The following is a 20523-nucleotide window of genomic DNA, read 5'->3' on the forward strand; positions in this document are numbered from 1 at the left end:
GGGTCCAAGCCAGGATCCCTGGGGTTGAAGGTGTCACATCCCTCTCCTAAAGGACTTTTCCAGCTAGTGAGGGAGACAGGTGCATGAAATGGTAATCTGCATAAAGCAACCTGGAAAAAGTGCCAAACACAGCCTACCGAGAGAGTCCCAAGAAAGGAGTCATCATTGATTCTGTCTTGGGGAACATCAAGATAGGTGTTCATAGGGAAGTAAAATTTGAAGACTTTCTAGATTTTTCAGTTTTATTAAATAGTGGTAATATGCTTCCATCTTTGCTGCACTTTAAGGTTTACAAAGTGCCTCTCAGCCTTTATCCCCTCCGATGAGTTCATGCGTGTACTCACACTTAGTGACTGAGCTCCCTGTGTGCCAGGCAAAGCTCCGGCTTTAAAGACGAAAGCCACCTAGCCCTGGCCCTCAAAGAGTTCATTTCTGGTAGAACCGAAAGGCAGGTAAACCAGGGATAGCAGCGAGGCAACGCTTGTGTCCCAAAGTAGAAGTTATCGTGGTGGCAAAAGGGAGTGTGGAGTTTAACCAGGGGTTAAGGGGGAGAGAAGGTTTGGGGACAGAATGAAGAGGAGAATGCTTGGGGGTGCTAGGTGTAAGCTGGAGTGTGACAGAGGTCGATACGGAAAAGAACATTCTGGGGACTTCCCTGGTGGTCCAGTGGTTAAGAATCCGCCTTCCAATGAGGGGGACGTGGGTTCGATCCCTGGCTGGGGAACTAAGATCCCACATGCCGCGGGGCAACTAAGCCTGCGCGCTCTGGAGCCCATGCCACAACTAGAGAGAAGCCTGCGTGCCACAACGAAGATCCTGTGTGCTGCAACTAAGACCCGACGCAGCCAAATAAACCATAAATAAATAAATTTTTTTTTAAAAGAAAACAAAGACTGGAAATACAAGAGGAGAAGCAAGTTTGGGGGATAGCACAGAGAGGTAAGGGGCACACATGAATTTGTTGTTGAGTTTGAAGGGACTAAAAGACATATAGGTGGAGATGTTTGCTGCTTGATGGTCAATTCTGGCTCTTTCCGGTAACCCCACACAAGTGAAACCACAACTAAGCCGCTCCATCATTTTCCACAACACTATGCAACGTCTCTGTAGAGTTTTGAAGTACTCCACCATTATTGATTAGCCATTAGTGATTCCCTCTGACCCTGCTAAGTATTTCCTCTCCCTCTTTAGTACTACCACCTACAAATCTCTAGAAATGGGGGTTGAGCAGGTGCGGATCCAAAGACAAAACATTCTTCTTAATGTGAGAAATTAATCTGTAGCTCTAATTGCCTCAAACTCCAAATGAAAAAAAAAAAAAAAACCTGCTTTCTCCCAGCATTCAAAATAGAATGCAAGCTTTCTCTGAATAAAGAAAATAATCTGTCAGGGGAGAAAAAAAAGGACTTAAGCTGCTAAAAATGTCAATCTTACCACATTGTTAAGGAAAAGCAAGTTTAATTACATTCAAATCTACATAGAATCGTTTTTGAGCGATGCACGCAGGAGCCTAAAGGTCTAGGATTTCAGAATTGACAAGGTACGTTAAACAAAGGCAATGGGGAAAGAGCAAAGTATAATGGGAGGGGGCATGATTTCAGAATTGGAGGCTTTGAGTCCTAGAGCCAGCCTGCCACGAAGCCCCCTAGGACCTTTGTCAAGTCCTGTACTGTAGTTCTGTCACGTGTAATAGAGGGTTCCGAGGTGTAAATGTTCTCAAGTTGCCTTTCGCATCTATGAAAAACGTCACAGAACATTGAGTTTAGACTCTTTCCCCCCAAATACTGATTGTATAGAACACAGCCTTATTGGTTGTTCTATACCCCTATGAAGTATACAGAAAAAGGACCTGGAATTTTCCAATCCACAGATGTCAAAACAGAGGCTAAGGAAGAGGTCCCATCTGAGGTGATCAACCAATGGTGACTCAGAACTTGATGGACGAAAACCATATTTTGTCCCAGAAGCCAGGCCTGGAGCAATCAACTAAAAATAAAAGGCAGCTAGTTCTTACTTTAGGGAAAATGAGCCTACCCTCATCCATCTTCCCTTTTCCCACCCTTGATCCTCCCCAGAAAATAATAATAATAATTTGGGGAGAAACATAATTTTAAGTGATTCAGTATATGGAAACCACCAAGGAATGCTGGCTTCTGAGGCAGTGACCCAGGAGAACACGGGCTGGCACAGGACAGCCCTGCTGAAGGGACCAGTTACCTTAGCTGAGCAACTGCTCTGCACCAGGGTGTGTAAACAGGTGTTGGGGAGGAAGATTTAGACAACTCAAAAGACTAATTGCTTTAATAAGCTTTAAGGGTTGTACCTCAAGAGGGAGTGGCTCACCGGCAGCCAGCAGTAGATGTCCTCTGCCCCGAGTTCAGGCTGCTGCATTATCATTTCAAATGGCCTCTATCCACTTCCCAGAGTCAGTGTGGCAATTACTAGCCCACCTGGCCTTTCCCCTTCTTATTTCCTATTCAAGAGCAAAGCCATTTGAGGAACTCAGTTCTTGATCCAGTATATGCCTCCCCACTCCTGCGTTGCATCTCTGGAGATCTTTAGGAGCATCAAGAAAGAGATGGAGGGACTTCCCTGGTGGTCCAGTGGCTAAGGCTCTGTGCTCCCAATGCAGGGGGCCTGGGTTCAATCACTGGTCAAGGAACTAGATCCCACATGCATGCCACAACTAAGAGTTTGCATGCCACAGCTAAAGATCCCTCATGCAGCAACAAAGATCCCTCATGCTGCAACTAAGACCCGGCGCAGCCAAATAAATAAATAAATATTTAAAAAAAAAAAAAAGAAAGAAAGAGGCTGGAAAAAAAATGGTAGACCACAGAAATCTATTGAGGCAGGAAACTGCAGCTAATTGTCATTTCCATAAACAGTGGCCTGGCAAGGTCAGTGCACGCAGATAGGAATACTCCAGGCTAAATCCATCTTCCATAAGGACAATAGTTGGACCAGAATCTCACCTGCAGAAGTCAGAAGGTTCCAACTGGTCCACAAATCAATCTACAAGAACACCTGAAGAGGCTCTCTAACTCAGGGCGTTATGAAGATGACAAAGAGATTGATTGGAATCTGCCCTGTGGAATGAGAGCTACATACAGTTTAATGTACAGTTAACTTAAACATAATTATACAACTGACAACAATAAGAAATGTACAGCAGGTTCTGATGTTAACTTCTAATCTCCCCTCTTTGGGGAACTGGTGGAAAGATGTAGTCAGAGGTGGCGGGGAATTGTCTTTGTCTGGTCCTGTGGGGATTTATTTTATTCCCATGTAATCCAGGTTCCACCGATCCTCTGTGTCCCAGGCTGTTCTTGTTCCATGCCATTCTGTGCCAGAATGGTTTACTCCCTGATATCAGTGTCATTATCACTAATTTCAGAAAATGTCTGTCTCTTAGCTTCAGATTTCAAAAGAGTCTTCATCTATTGGTAGTTACAGAAGAGTGCTTGCTTTTCTCCCAGCGCTCTCTGTTGAATGTCTATTTGCCAGTCATTTGTCACCTTGGGACTGGCTTTTTTCTCCTACATGACCGTGGCTTCTACCTCTCCCTGAATATCTCTGAAACCTCTGGGTTGCCCGAAAATCCTAGAGGAAGATAGGGCATTTATAAGCTTGCTCCTTTTGACAGGAATAATAATTTACAAATCCAAATAGAAATGTTTCTCTTCCCTACCTCTGCAAAAACATTGCTGGCTTGCTACTTCTGGCACACTCTCCCTGCCTGCAACCCTAGATTTGATTCTTTAACCATTTCACATCCTCTGTTGTGTTAGAACAAACCTGCCAAATTTGCCTCCAACTAAAGTGGGTTCTCCTTGCATTCTGACTCTAGTAAAACACTGTAATTGTATCAAGGACTCAATTAAGACCATAAAAGTTTCAAGGATACATGAGCTTTAAAAAATAATCATATTTTTTTGCCTTTATACACTTTTACTTTCTAAGGTTTGGTTGAGGGTGGGTTACCGTAGGCAGAATCTATACCTGGCAATGAAATGTATCCAAATGACAGAATATTTTGCCCCTGATTTGGTTTAGATATAAATCCGAGCAACCTGACTACAAACCTAAAGGAAATGTTTGGATGCTGAGTCTATAAAACAGTATTTTTATCAAAATGTATCTGATGGTCTCATAAAGCAAGCTTAAAAGAGTTTGTCTCTATGAGTTCTCAATTAAAACATTGTTGTAAAAGCCATTTCCAGGTGGAAGCAACCAGTGCCCATCAATAGATAAATGGATAAAAAATGTGGTCTATCCATACAATGGAATATTATTCAGCCTTAAAAAGAAATGAAATTCTGACACATGATGCAACATGGATGAACCTTGAGGACATTATGCTCAGTGAAATAAGCCAGTCACAAAAGGACAAACACTGTAGGATTCCAATTATATGGGGTACCTAAGTAGTCAAATTCATAGAGAAAGAATGTCGAATAGGGCTGCTGGCGGCTGGGAAAGGAGGAATGGGGAGTTAGTGTTTAATCGGTACAGAGTTTCAGTTTGAGAAGAAGAAAAGAGTTCTGCAGATGGATGGTGGTGATGTTTGCACAACAAGGTGAATGTACTTAATGCCACTGCATTAAATAAAGTGGTTGAAATGGTGGGATTTATGTGATGTAGTTTACCACAATTATTTTAAAATATGACATAAAAATTCATTTCCAAGTGAGAATTTTTAATATTCCCCCAAATATCTGGCCCTGTACCTGAAATGATTTCCAAATGACTTAAATTAGCTGCACGTGATCTTAACAACCTATAAAGAATATCTAGGCATTGGGAATATAGGAAAGTCGTGATATTCAGCTACCAGGATTTGAACATTCAGAGCAAAAAAAAAAAAAAAAAAAAAAAAACACTGATGCTTTTTCTTGGCTCTCTGGACAACCCTCCTAAAAGGCTTTTCAGCTCTGCAAAATTAAAAACGTTATGTCTTATTGTTTTACCCTCAAGGGGAGCAGACTCTCATGGCTATAGACAAATGCATGGCACACAGTCGCCCATGACAAATCACACAGCAGCATTATTCTCTGGTTTGGAGCCAGTGACCCCAGAAGCAGCGCTGGGTACCATTCTGCCTCTCGGACCTCCGTCCAGCTGGGGCTCCCCACACCCTGCCCACCGCTCTCCATTCTGAAAATACTCTGCTCACCGAACTGAGTAGGAATGAGGAATTAGGAGAAGCCAATTACCCAAAAGGGATAAAAGATACACGTATACATATTTTCACTTTTAAAGAGAGATCTCTGAAGTCCCCACATTACCAATTTTATAACTGTTGACGATATCAACTTTAAATAAGGTATATATTCATGACCACATGGCAGCTGAAGTGAAAATAAATCCCACATGAAATCCTAATGAAAATAAGTTCTTAAAATAAAGTCCTTACCCTTTTTTGTCAATAACTTTGCAGATGATTCCACATTTGTTTCCTTTTTCCACCTCTGACTCTGTTTCTGGAATGACAGTGATGTGGCAAAAGGGGAGGGGGAAGAGGGATGGGCTTTAAAGCCGGAAAGATTGATTCGATTCCTGGCCTTGCCACGTACCAACTTTGTAGCTCCGGCTCTCTCCGGAACCCCAGCTGTCTATCTGCAAAAGAGAGATGATAATACAGGCATCAATACCACAAGGCTGCTAAAAAAGATTAGAAATTATGTATGACTAGCATGTGAAGCAGTGTCTGGCATGTAGTAGGTGCTCATTAAATGATGGCAGTGACCATGATGTCTGCATCCCATAGCACACAACAATACTGTCACATAGCTCCATCGCACCTCCCTCACCATTCCTCGGTAAAAGGTGTTCTGCTAATCATCACCAGTAAACGCTGCGTTTGCAAGTTCTCTCTGCCTGTGCAGGAGCTAAGCAGATTGAGAGCTGGGGGCAAGAAAACCATTTCGGAGGTTCCTGCCATTGCTCAAATGAGCAATCATGAAGACCTGACCTGGCCTAGGAGACACTTCCGAGATAAAGTCACTAGGATGGGCGGTTGGTTGGATGTGTGAGAGTCAGGAGCAAGGACAAAGATTCCTCCAACTTTTCAAACCTGTTTGACTGCAAAAAGGTGCCGTTAGAAGAACTGGCTCTACAGTAGGTCCGTATTAGTTATCTATTTTATGTATAGTAGTGTGTATATGTCAATAGCACAGGGGACTCTACTCAATACTCTGTAATGACCTATATGGGAAAAGAATCTAAAAAAGAGTGGATAGATGTATAACTGTAGATGTAGATGTAGATGTATAACTGATTCACTTTGCTGTACAGCAGAAACTAACACAGCATTGTAAATGAACTATACTCCAATAAAAATTTTTTTAAAAAAAGAAGAACTGGCTCTCAGAAAGAAAAGGAAATAATCAAAATGGTTGGGGCATGCCAATCATGGAATAGTTTAGCTTCTCTTTTTGGAACATCCAGGGAAGGCTTACATATCCCAGAGAGAGGAAGTGACTTGTCCACAGGTTCCCATAGGAAACCAGGGGCAAGCAAAGACCCCCATCGTGCCTCAAGGGCAAACACCCAAGGGCACCTCAAGGGCAAACACCAAGCACAAAAATACAAGCCAGCTGCAAGGGAATAGGACCCCAGACTGTGAGGTCTAATTACCCAAAGTCATAGACAAATGGTCAAGATCATTCTCCCAAATAAAAAATGTTTTCTTTCTCCAGGCTTAGCCCTTCTGAGGACACAGGCTGGCAGCATGACCATCAGCTGGAATACTGTCAGATCAGATAGTCAGCAAATGTTTACTCAGGGCCTACCAGATTGGGGTTCGCCTAGAGAGGTGACATTACTGGCTCCCCTTAGGATTCAACCAGCTTACGCACACATATGGGGTCAGAGACCACTGTTTGTTCTCCAGAATAAGTTCATTTGTTTCTCTCCGAGTGATCCACAAATAGTGGCTTCTTGCGGTGATGACCAGGGACTCTCTGTGCTCCATGACCCAGGCTGGATGCACTTGGCTGTCACACTCAGAAAGCTGTCATAGAAAGATCTTCCAGTGCCAATCTTCTTTCTCCCTCTGTTTGCCACTGGATCACCAGAAAAGGCAGATGGTACACTGCAAACACATCCATAAACCAAGCAAATGTGAACCATGTTGATAATGGAAATCCAGCACTGGGCACACCAGCCCACGGGGACCCTGGATGGGAATGGGAAGCAAGCTTCAGGTCAACATGGGAAGGACATCCTCACTCGTTACGAGGATGCCCTACAGAGTCAGCTTTCTCCACCAGCACCAGCTGTGAAAACTCTCCATGCCTCAATTTCCACAGCTTTAAAAAGAAATGTTGCTTACTACCTCCTAAGTTGGAGATGAGCGTAGAGATACACCACATGGAGGTTTTAGCACAGTGACTGCCACGTGGTAAGCACCCAATAAACATTGACTGCTCTTAATCCCATTCAATGAAGGAGTGGGCTACCTCAGCCCACTATCATGTGCTTTTTCACTCAGAATTTGGACCCCTTTGTCAATAATATTGCAGAGGAGATTTCAGCTTGGGTGGGAAATAGACACTATTTTGCTTACTCCAAAGCCACTTTCCCTGCTGAGACTCTGAAATCTGAAGTCCAGCTACATCGTTTCTTTGTGGGCGTCTGCATCACCCCATGTCCACTCAGCCAATGTTCACGCGACACCTGTTATGTCCAAAGCATCGGGCACTAGGTGTCAACAGTGGGGAATTTTAACCACAAAGGCTGGGCAAGCTTGTTTACACCCAGCCAATGTGGCCATGGTGCGAACGACCCTGGGAAGGGGACACGGAACAGCCTACATGCACTAATCAAAAGAAGACTTGTTTTCTATTTCTGCTTTTGGGATTATCCAAGGGATTGGCAAGTGACCGAGCTGCTTGACCACGACACCAGAACTGCTACCGAAAACACCCTGCCAAGCGTGATGCTTGTTTATCAAAACAAGGTTTAAAAAAATCTTTTCTTTCAGTTTCCATTCTATTTCCTAATTGAGAAATGCATAATCCCAGGAGAAAATCAGCTCTCATTCCTCTATCTTTTTCTGTCTCTCTCTGTCTCTCCCCCCCTCTGTCTCCTTCTGTCTCCCTCAGTCTCCCTTGGTCTCCTCCCTCCCTCTTTCCCTCTCCCCAGACCCCCTCCAGCTTTTATCATTTTAAGCTGTATGCATGCCATTCTTCAGGGGATTAAAGTCAAATTTAGTCTTCTGCAATTGTTATTACCTACCCATTGGCTTATGAGATGCATTTGCCTGCATTTGTAATGCATCAATAACTTCCACTCTCCTCCACTTGTAAACAATGCATTATATTAAATAGCCTGTGTCTAGCCTTGTATTGAAAGAGACGATAAATTAGGACTTCCAGTTCTTGGTTTTTACTGATTCCTAAGCCTGCCAGTTACGTGCCTGTCCGCCCCACTGAACATTCTCTCTAAAGCTGAGAATGCACAAAGCCCTTGTTCATCGTTCTCCTGTCTCCATCACTGCTGCCGGCTGTCAGTTTCACACCACCAAGCAGATTGTAATTGGCAGGATGAGGTGCAGAAATAGGGAATGGTTTGAATATGTGGTTCTCACCACACACACACACACACACACACAGTCTTTCTGGCTTATGATATTCTGCAAATTTAGGGACTTGATATGTCCCTAAATCAGAACCCACAAGGGCTGCCCTCATTCGCTAGCCTGTGAATTGGAAGCAGAGAAAGGGAACACAATGCAATCAACACCTAGTGCTGTCCTAATCCAGGGCAAGGCTTGCCGGATCCTGGATGGATGTTGCTTTGGGAATATGCCCTGCTGGGAGCCAGCCCTTGTGCTTTGTTGGGCGGCTTCCCTGGGATCTGAGATCTGCAAGCTTCCTGAGAGTCAAAACTGTCCTGCTCAGCCTTGAGTGAGGTCCAGAAGCAAGGAGCAAACTCTAGCTCAGAGAATGTCGGGTAGTTTTTGTGGACCGTTTCCTTCCCAGAAATGAGAAGTCAACATCAATCTTACCACGCAGTGTATTCCAATGTCTACCGTTCTTATACAAATTCAAACCCAGCTGAATGAGATCACTTAGAGTGGGGTTTCTGAGCCTCAGCCTTAGTGATATTCTAAACCAGGTGATTCTTTGTGGTGGGGACTGTCCTGTGCACTGTAGGATGTTTAACAGCATCTCTGGGATCTAGTATCTACTTACTAGATGCCGGGGACAACACGCCCTAATCCGAGACAATCAAAAATGTCTCTAGACCTTGCCAAATGGCCCCTGTAGGGCGAAATCAGCCTTGGTTGAGAACCGCAACAACTTAAGAGTTATATTTAGTCCCGACGTCTGCCCGGGAGTTGAAGAATTTCAGACCTAATAAAAACAAGAGAGTTCCTCTACTCCTATGCTTCTCAAAGTGTGGTCCCCCGACCAGTATCACCTAGAAACTTGTTAGAAATGCAAATTATGGAGCCCCATCCCACACAGACTAAGTCGAAAACTCTGGGGTGAGGCCCAGCATTCTGTTTTAATAAGCCTTCCAGGTGATTCTGCCCCAAGTGAAAGTCTGAGAACTATTGTGCTATTTCAACACTCACCTTTTACAGATGGAAAAGCTAAGACCCAGAGAGGTGAAGTAACTGCCCCAAAGTCACACAGCTCCCGTAGATTCAGATCTTCCACTGCCCAGACGTTTACTCCATTTGAGAATTGTCTGCCAATTAAGCTGAGATTGGATTTAACCGTCTTTCTGTTCATACTCCCTTCCTGCTAGCAGTGGGGTAGGTGGCAGTGCACTTGGTGTGAGTGTGGGTCTGTACATGTTTGTGGGTGATCTCTGTGTTTGTGTCTACATGTGTGCAAGTCTCATGTGTGTGCAGAAGGCCCACAAAGGAGAGAGGCTGAGGTTCCCATCGAGTGGCCCTGCTCGGGCTCTCAGGCCCCCATCTCTGACCACAGGATCAGTAACCTGGGACAGCTTCTGGTGGCTTGTCCTGCAGTTTGAGGGCCAGTGGCAGGCATGAATTTTGTAAGGCAGATTTTGGCAGGCAGAAACTGACATGTCCCTTCTTTCAGATGGGATGACGATGAAAATTCATCTCTTGGGGCCTTCCGGAAAACACCCATGTTAATCCACGGTCAATAGATTGACGATTTTTGACTGAAATTCAAACAGCCTTTGTGATTTTTACCCACTGCCCCCCACTCCCGAACTGATCAATTGCTAGAAATAAGAACAGTTATTTTCTCAACAGATGGACAGAGCCTCTGACCCCTAGTCTTATGTGAACATTAATAGTTTAAAAATAAATATCAGATTTTGGGCATGAACCACCGGTTCTCCTTGCTTGGCCCTGCAATAAACCTCTCTCTGCTCAAATAAATAAAAATATATATATATATATATATATATATATATATATATATATATATATATACACACATACACACATATATATACACACATACATATATATCAGATTTTTCTAGCTCAGAAGAAGCTCTGAACTGCTGTCCAATTTAAATCTTGATTTTAGTCAAGTGTAGATGTATTGGGGTGGCTATAGAAATATTGTATTTAGGAGACAGGACAGCTCGAGCTGAAATTCACAATGGAGCTTGGAGCTTGGGAAAGAACCCTGGACCCCTGACTTCAATCAACACGGTTACACGGTTACGTTCAGACAAAGAGTCTCTCTCTGACCAGCTTTAACCAGGCTTCTCTGAGCTCTCTGCTCAGCTAGGCTCAACCTTGGGCTTCTACCTCTGTCCTTGTAGATTCCAGTTTTAGCAAGAATGCTGCTAAGTGAGTTTAGAGTGAATCTTCACCCTCAATATCTGATCAAATTTCCTCATCCCCACCAACACCCCCCTGAGTGGTATCAGCTCACCTGGGCCTGCCTTCAGAAAGAATCCTGTTGGGTCAGTTTAGCAAGAATGCAGTTCTTCCCAATGTTTCCTCTTAGTAATTTCCCATCCACAGACCCCTACCCTGCTCCTTGGCTAGAAATCTCCACTCTTCCTTCTTGTTTTCAGAGTTGGGCCCCATCTCTCTATCCTACTGTAAAACCCCACTCTGGTAGCCCCTCTGAACAAAGCCTTCCTTACCATCTCTAACAAGTGTCATGAGTAATTTTCCTTTAACTGTTCACACGTCAGACAGGATTTATCCATTGTGAAAGCTGAAACAGACTCTTACTTGACAGATACCTGGGATGGGGGAGGGCTGGTCCTTGGACTTGGGTTTGGGCAGCAGCTGTGAAAAGCTCGGCTGCAGAGGCCAGATGAGGCCGTGCTTCCCTACCCAGGACTCAAGACTTCTCTGAGCTCCTAGAAATGGGAAGATTCCATTCCCCGGAAAGGATTACTCAATAGATCTGCAGGGAGAGGCCCCAGATGAAATTGCCTTTGGACCATACGAAATTGCCTTCTTATAATCAAAAATGGTAGAATGCTGGCAAGCTCCCAGGGTTCAATGTCATAGCATTCATGAGTCTCTTAAGAGCTGTCTTGTGAACGCCCACTGTGTCCACAAGGACTTAAGGCACAACAGGGGAAAGGGGAGGGAAAGGACACAGGCGGCTTCAAAGAGTTTACAATCAAATTCAAGATGCAGAAAATTAAAACTTTGCTCTTGTCTTATTCCTGAGTCAGAAAACCCAGAATGTAGCTCTATACTTCTCCTATAGCTGCTTGTCTTTATGGGGAAGTTTCCTTAACACCGGAAGTTATACCTTGACTTAAAAAAAAGAAGAAAACTGTGGTCTCTGGTGATAATCTGCACTTATTAAGTATGTTTGTTTACTTTAAAATCATTTTTGTTTCTTGCAGGTGAAAGCCAGCTATAAGAAAAACAATGTTGGAAGGGATAAATTAGGAATTGGGGATTAACAGATACATGCCACTATATGTAAAATAGATAAGCAAGATAATAGATAACAAGGACCTACGGTATAGCACAGGGAACTATATTCAATTTTTCATAATAACTTGTAATGGAAAAACTCTGAAAATGAATAGATATATTTATATGTATAAGTGAATCACTTTGTTGTACACCTGAAACACTGTAAATCAACTCTACTTCGATTTTTAAAAATACAAATGAAAAATAAAAAAGGAAAGAAAAAAAACAATGTTCTGTGGACCATACGATGAAAGGCTGCCAAAACTTGCTTCCTGCACAAGGAATGGGCCTCTTGCAGGACTAGGCAGAAATCAGTGGGCAGAGATCTGGAACAGAGCACCTTGGATTGTGTCTGAGCTGGTGGCCGTCCACAAGTTGTGTGCTACCGGTTCATGACAAGTAAGTACAGAAATTGCAAGTAATCATTTAAAAACACTTATAGCAATTTGACATAGTAATTTTATTTCTGTTGACTCTAATAATAAAAAATTGGAGTTTGAATTTTGCATGTTTGGGTTTTTTATTCCATTTTTCCAGTTATTCAATGTTATTATATTTTACAAAATTATCAGTCCACAATGGATTGGAATTTTTTTTATATAAATTTATTTATTTTATTTATTTTATTTTTGGCTGTGTTGAGTCTTCGTTGCTGCGAGCGGGCTTTCTCTAGTTGTGGCGAGCAGGGGCTACTCTTTGTTGTGGTGCGTGGGAGTTATTGCAGTGGCTTCTCTTGTTGCAGAGCATGGGCTCTAGGCGTGTGGGCTTCAGTAGTTGTGGCACACGGGCTTAGTTGCTTGGCCGCATGTGGGAATCTTCCCGGACCAGGGCTCGAACCCATATCCCCTGCACTGGCAGACGGATTCTTAACCACTGCGCCACCAGGGAAGTCCTGGAATTTTTTTACGTCCTTTACCACAGATGACTGAGAAGCACTGATGTACAGGAAGGTAGACATCAGCTTAAAGTAAACAAACAATGACATTCTCATAATATTTATTATCTAACAGGTCCTGTTATAAAGGCTTGCAACATAAATGTATTTACTTCTCACGACCCTTTAAGGCAGAAACTATTACTCCTCTGATCTCATAGATAAGGAAACCAAGGCAGAGAGAAGATAACTCACTTTCCCAGTGTTGCACAAGTGAGATGAGAATTCAGGAAGTTTGGCTCCTGAGTCCGTGCTAGTGACCTCTGTCTTGAGACTCTATAATAAAAAGAGCTTGACTCACATGTAAGTGGTAACATATAAAGAAAATCAAGAAATGGTTAACACCAAAACTCCGGAAAGAAGACCCCTCTAGGAGGAAGGAAGGCAGGGAATTAATTGGAGAGGTGCACAGGCCAAGCTTTCGGGGTCTGATCATGTTTTATGCCTTAACCTGGTAAGGGATATACGCAAGTGTTCATTCTACTATTATTCTTCAACAGTACACAACACATTTTATATACTTTTATGTGTATGATACATTTCACGGTTTGAATTTATATATATACATATATATATGTATATATGTGTGTGTGTATGTATGTATTATTTTTAAAGCCTAACTAGAGTTGTCAACCAATGGTACCCACAGGCTCTGGAGAGGGTGAGCGCCCCCTAATGGAGCAGACAAGTACAGCCATTCCCCTCCAGCAGGCACAGGGCAGGTAGGAGGTCAGGAAAGGATCCAGAGTTTCCTTCCATTGCTCTGAGTCTAAGATTCTTCCTTAACTCACATTCTAGAACTCACAGGAAGGAAGAAGCTCACATTACCTGAGAATCTGAACCAACACCTTTCTAAAGCGATGCAGAATTAACATTTAAGGCTGACGGAAATGCCACACTTGAAAAAAACGTACAAGAGCACAATTTACAGTGATAGAGGTACTGAGGAACTTCTTGATATATTCCAAGAGCTTTCACTCATTGTATGTGATTTATACATTAATACCGATGTGAGTGAGAAGGGGCCCACTTCAGCAAACAGGTGAAGCTACTTGTCTTATAAGAGACTGAGGTGAAATGTGTTTGCATTACACGAGAACTCTTCTTGCTGTGTGGAGGGCTTAATGTTGCTAAGGAAAGTCTGGGCTTGCAAGGTTTGAACCATTTGGGGTGTCCTGCCAACAGTCACATGAGACAAAGACATGGATGCCTGCTCATCAAGAGAGCCGGGTTGGTGTGCCAAGCAATTCAACAAGCACGGGACTGACGATTCCCGGGCCTCACACCAAACCAACCGAATCAGCATTTCGTGGGAGTAGAGCCCAGAAATCTGCATTTCCACAAATCACCTCCCCCACCCCATGACTCTAACTGAGATATTCCCAGGACCATTTAAGATACACCAGGTGAATTAAGAGCAAATGTTTTATAAACATAAAATCCAGGCTGAATCTTCTTTCTGTCACTCACTAGTTGTATGGCCTTGGGGTTATTTAACTTCACTGAGCCTCAATAGTCTCATCTGTAAAATGGATGATAATATTACTTACCTCTCAGAGTGACTGGGAAGATTTAATCAGAGGGTGTATACAAAGCACTTGGCATATAATAAATGCTCAAAAATTTTAGCTGTATTTATTTACTATCATTTATGCGTATCCATAATATACAAGGCAATGTGGGGAAGGGGTAGAGAGAAGAGTACAAAAAAAGAAAAAAATAGCCCCCTACCTTCAAGGAAATTATATCTAGTGAGGTTACATTTAAAGTTTTCCTATAAATTTTCCAGGAAAAAAAAATTCTCAACTTTCTTTCTGGGATTATCAAGGTGTTACCAGCCTGAGTCAAAACCACTTTAAAACTCTTGATCTTATTCAGGAGTCACCTTTATAAGTCAGAGGTGGGAAATCTTCTGGGAATATGTATGAGCCTAAAAGCTAACCCTCCTTGGAACCAGACTAGGCACTAGGAGTGACTTTAAACTGGCAATTGTTGACCAAGAGTTTACCAGCCTATGTCCTGTCCCTCACACTGAGCCTTTGTACCAATGGGTTTGATGCTGGAAAGCATTACAGCCTTAGGAAACATGCAAGAGTGCTCTCGGCTGCTGTTTATGGATCTCCTTCAAATGCCCCTTTATGGGATGGTAGCTCCCAGGACCCTGTTGACCTATATATGCCAACTGAGGAAAGCAGGGGGTAAAGGGGACCTTCCCAGACCTGACCCCATTAAAATCCATCCCCTCTGAAGAGAAACCAGACCCCCTATGAAAGCACCTCTGATTCTGCAAGGTTCCATGGTAATGTTTTATAAGCACTATTGTCAATTCTCTGTGCCAAGGGAGGAATATCATTAGCAGCTATTTTTCAAAATTATAGCCAATTCCAAAATCATATCTGGGGTCTCTAAGACTGCAAAATGCTTCAGAGAAATCACCCCATCTAAACTGAGCCAGGTAAAGCTTAAAAGTTGTACCCCTGCCCTCACCTGAACTCCTCCCTTTCCTGTGTCCATTTGAGAGATAACCAGTGAACACCTCCAGAGCTGATGTAAAACAACCTGAAGCTGATTTCCCTTCTTTCTGATTCAAACCCAGTTAGAGTTGATAAGAAAGGGTTTTAATTCAAAAGGCCTCTTAGTAAAATTATAGACTGCATAGAGCATAACTAAGTGAGAGCTACTGAATAAGTTGAAATAAGAACTTTATCACTTTTGCTAATTATGTCAAGAAGAAATTTAAATCAAGAGTTTCTCAGGGGGCTTCCCTGGTGGCGCAGTGGTTGAGAGTTTGCCTGCCGGTGCGGGGGAACACGGGTTCGAGCCCTGGTCTGGGAAGATCCCACATGCTTCGGAGCAACTAGGCCCGTGCGCCACAACTACTGAGCCTGCGCGTCTGGAGCCTGTTCTCCGCAACAAGAGAGGCCGCGATAGTGAGAGGCCCGCGCACCCCGATGAAGAGTGGCCCCCGCTTGCCGCAACTAGAGGAAGCCCTCGCACAGAAAGGGAGATCCAACACAGCCAAAAATAAATAAATAAGTAAATAATTTTAAAAAATAATAAAATAATTAAACCTGATCTTGGTCATGCAAGTGTTCACAGTGCTTTAAAAAAAAAAAAAAAGTTTCTCAGGAGGAACAATGATTGGATAATCCATCAGATAAGTGTTAACTCCTTATCAAGAAAAGAGTTATGATGCTTAACTTGGTACAGTGATTTCAGTGGTAGTTCTTTAAAATATTGATGCCAGACCCTACCTCCAGGCCAGTTCAGACCAATTAAATCAGAATGCCTGGGGGCTGGGCCAAGGCATCAGTATTTTCTGAAAGATTCCCAAGTGGTTCCAATGGGCAGCCTGGGTTGAGACCTACTGCCTTAGTTAACAGAGCTCAGTTACCTGAGGTAAATGCTGCTTTTAAAGCAGTTTGACTTTTTCCCTTGAGCACCAGACAAATCATGTTGATTAATTAGCATTTTCCAAACAACAGCAATGAATTAACTGCTGCTAATGTTCAGACCATGGAATTAGACATGACTCCTAGGCATCAGATTCATCTCCCCCAGATAGAAGGTTGAACAAGGATTTCCGAGAATGAGTGCTTGGCAGACAAGAATCAGAGACAGGTTGACCCTGACTGAGCAAGTACCATGTAGGGAACAAGAAGACAAAACTATGAGCTCATTTCTATACATCCATTTAAATATTTATTAAGTGTGCCAAGCACTGTGCTAGGGTATGGAGAGCCTGAGATTAAGGGAATATAACTGATGCTCCCACAGTAACTGACTATCTAATGGGGAGAAAGAAACAGAGACAAAACTTTCCAGGCATGCAATATGTAGTTGAAGTACACAGCAGGTACTTGGGGAGCACTGAGGGAGCACAGAGACCTCGAGATGACAGATGAGGATTCGTGGAGCCAGTAACTGAGATGAATCTAGAAGGGTGGGTGGAAGTCTGCTAGGTCAGTGGGGTCTATAACCTGTGCCAAAGTGAGGAGGAGCTTGACTAGTTCTGGAAACAACACAAGTGACAGATAAAGCTGGAGAGATAGGCAAGGAGCTGAAGTTAAAGACCCTTGTATGCCATCTAAGGATTTTGGATTTAACCTTGGAAGTGATGGGGGTTATTGATGGATTTCAAGTAGGAAAGTGACATGATCAGGTTCACATTCAGAATGTTCACTCTAGCAGTTTATAGAGCCTTACCACTCAAAGTGTGGTCCACAAACTGGCATCATCAAGATCACATGGGAGCTTGTTAGAAATAAAAAAACAAAACAAAACAAAAACCCCCACAAATCTCAATTCCCATCCCAAATGTACTAAATCAAAATCTGTTTGTTTGTTTTTTTTTTGGCCAAGCCACCGGCATGCTGGATCTTAGTTCCCCAACCAGGGATCTAACCCGTGTCCCTTAACAGTAGAAGTGCAGCGTCTTAACCACTGGACTGCCAGGGAAGTCCCAGAATCTGCATTTTAACAGCCTCCCCAGATGATTCATATGCACATTAAAGTTTGAGGTGCACAGTTAAAAAGGAGAAATTTTCATGAAAAAGAGAGATAAAACTTTATGAAGACCAGTTAGGAGGCTATGGCAACGATTTGTTAAACCATCCTTTGAAACAGCTCTTAACAAACCCCTATGGATAGACCCTCATCCGATACATCCAGCTGATAAGTGAAACACTCAAGCAACACTTGTATAGACAAGCTGAGTTTTTTCTTCAAATTACCTTCATTTCCCACCAGATTAGCCAGAATGCTATAGACACAACCACAGCATGAGAACCATAGGTCATGTGCACTGGAATATGCAGTGGTATCTATTGTGGAATTTCAGGTAAAGTTTCAGCAGAAGGGAGGAAAAGTTCCTTCATCTAGTTTTGCTAGTGGATATAGGCAATGAGACCATAGTCTTTCTCTATCTCAAACGCCATATGTGGGGTGAACACTACCTTGGTAGTGGGGAATCAGAGACCCAGACTAAAATCAATTGTGAACTTTAAAATTGCTGATTGGCTATGCTGAGAGATACATAAACAGAGACAGAGATAGACAGACAGAGATAGAGAATCTGAAAAGAGAGATGGGAGAGGCTGTGTGTCTTGGGGGGGGTCTTTGGTGGAGGTAATTTCCTCTGTTTGATCATGGGCAACAGTGACAATGGGACTTAGCTGGGCCTCCCCCAAGGCACTCCTTTTTATCAGAAAATAGCCTTCCCACAGAAGTGAATCTTGAAGACTTTGAAAAAAGAAGTGTGATCTACTAGGTAAGAAGTAGGGGGTTTAAAAGGACAAACAAGCAATTAGTCTATAAATAAGCAGAACTGTACCTCATCTTTAACAATCAGCGTGTTATTGAACGAGGTGTACAATTGGACTGGGGTTAAATTAAACCTATTTTAAGCCCATTCTGGGAATTTGCTATCTAAAGGAATCCTTTGTAAGGTGGATAATCACCCACTAATGAAGCTTTTGTTCAATCTGGAGTTCTACAAAGGTGAAGTTCCCAAACAGTCTGTGACTGGAAGATCACCCCACAGATATCTGGTGGAGTACAATTTGTCTGTGTGCCAGAGAAATGAGCTCTGTAAAGAAAGCCCAGTGGTTAGGGAGCCCACCCTTGAAAGGAAATAGAGTCCTGCCTTTGAGGAAAGTGGATCTGTAGAAAGATATAATAACACATAACTTGGTGGCTACAAGAGAATCTAAGACCCAAGGGTCAAGTGAAGCAAGTGGAAGACTGATAAGGAGAGAGCAAATGGATTAGTAGACAGCACCTTGGAGACAGACGGAAAAAAGGGTGAGTGAGCACCGGAAGTCTGGAGAGTGTACCTAAATCACAATGAAATCCTTCTTTATTCATCTCAAGATTTGTAGTGCTGGTATACAGAATGTTTCAAAATTCTGTTAATTCAATTACCTGAGGGGCATCTGTGAATTCTTAACTAGGTAGAGAGACATTCTGGCTGGGAGCAATGTAATAGACAAGCGATTTAGTGTTAATCAAGTGATCTTGCATATCCTGACTCTAAGTGCCAAAAGGAGCTGTTCTTCTGTGCTGGACTTCTTGGAATGCCTTCACAGAAAAGATGGAACTTGGATGGGAAATTGAAAGATGGGCAAAGTTTGGTGATTTGGAAAGGGAGGGAAAAAAGGGAAACAATTAAATCCAGATGTATAGCTATTTAAGACTCTCTCTCTTTAAGTTACCAAGCATAAGTCATGGACTCCCAAAGAAAAAGATACATCCATTTATAAGCATGGTATAGGACTCCAAGAAAGAGCCCAGGGTGAGGAGATAAGGACCAAGCATATTCCTCTTCCCAAAAGCCATCTAAGATCATCTTCAGAACCTCACGCTTTCTATAAAGTAGAATGCCCCCTTCCTACAGGGCAAGGCTGAATGAGAAGGAGGTTGGGAGATACAGAAGCACCAGTCCAATGAATCAAAAGAGAATTCAAGGGATGAAAAAGAAATCCAAGAGATGGGTCAGTGAAAGGGTCAGAAAGGGGTTAAGTAGAGTCAAAAGAAGTCCCATTTAGATTTCAACCAAGATCAGTACCAGCTATTTCTCAAAAGCTTCTAAGACTTCACGTAACTTAGCAACTGACCTGTTTGTTTTTGTTTTGTTTTTATCCAAGTCAGTTTCTCTGTAGTTATTTTCAGAAAAAAAAAAATCCTTAGGATTGTGCATTTACTGAGGGATGAGAAGTAAGGGGGAAAAATATGTACTATGTCCTGTTTGGTAAGGTTGTGACAAGACGGGACAGGAAAAAGATGAGCAAAAGGTCCAATCCTTGGGGTCCTGAAAAGAAAAATCAAAGCCTGAAGGCCATCCCTGGCATCCAGATGTACTTTCAGGAGAGTGTGCCCCAGAAAGCCCTTGGTGGGACAGTTCCTTGAGATACTTCAGAATTTTATTCATCGCCTACCTGAAAATCAGAATGAAACCACGTGATCAGTCTTCCTAGACCCCCTGTGGTATCCCACATTGAACCAAACGGGCTGGAAAATAAGTCGGGCTCTCTCACAGTTGACCTGGGGCCCCACGAGAGCCCTTAGCCCTCCGTCCCCACCAGATTCCTGTTCTCTCTTTGTAGTGAAGAATATTTGGAAATGCCATGGGCAGTGAATTCTCCCAGTTGTCAGGGACGAATCACTGGAATGGTAGAGAGAAACACACACACACACACACACACACACATACACACACACACATATCCCTTGTCCTCTCCTGGCTGCTGCCATGCTGTGGCAGCTGCAGGCACAGCGCCCAGGTTTCGCACTAGCTAGGCTACATAATATCCAATATCAGCACCACCCTGGCGGACAGCTCATAGCAGGGCCCTCTGTGGAGCTTGTCCTAGAAATGCATTCAAAACTCTCAGTAAGGCAAAGAAAGCAAACTTGCTCATATGCTCAGCTGCCCCTTTCTGTCTGCCCTGAGACAGAGCCAAGAAGTTCTGCGACCCTCTCTTGGCTTAAGGAGGGTTCTCACAACTCCCCCCGCAAGATGTCCATATAGCTTTTCACTTTAGAGTGTTAGGCACCTAGAGGTAGATGGTTATTTCTACGGGTTTAGACCTCAGTGATGCCACCAGGAATTCCAGGTCTATCTTTCCATTCTGCCATCCTTAGTTTGTTGGCTTTCTGTCGTCTAATGGTCTCAGGATAGCTGCGCCTACTCCAGG

General features: G+C 43.1%; 1 long non-coding RNA gene across 1 annotated transcript in view; it reads right to left on the bottom strand.

Moving 5' to 3' along the window:
* Window positions 1-1493: 1493 nt before the first annotated feature.
* The window catches only part of LOC118897132, a 35155-nt gene continuing 16125 nt past the window's right edge, over window positions 1494-20523 (bottom strand). Inside the window, exons 3-4 of the long non-coding RNA XR_005020345.1 lie at window positions 5417-5619; window positions 1494-1734 (exon numbers count right to left, since the gene is read on the bottom strand). This is a non-coding gene — a long non-coding RNA (uncharacterized LOC118897132). The remainder of the gene's footprint in view (window positions 1735-5416; window positions 5620-20523) is intronic.

The sequence above is a fragment of the Balaenoptera musculus genome, chromosome 6 (assembly GCF_009873245.2).
Source record: "Balaenoptera musculus isolate JJ_BM4_2016_0621 chromosome 6, mBalMus1.pri.v3, whole genome shotgun sequence".
Classification (NCBI taxonomy): Eukaryota; Metazoa; Chordata; class Mammalia; order Artiodactyla; family Balaenopteridae; genus Balaenoptera; species Balaenoptera musculus.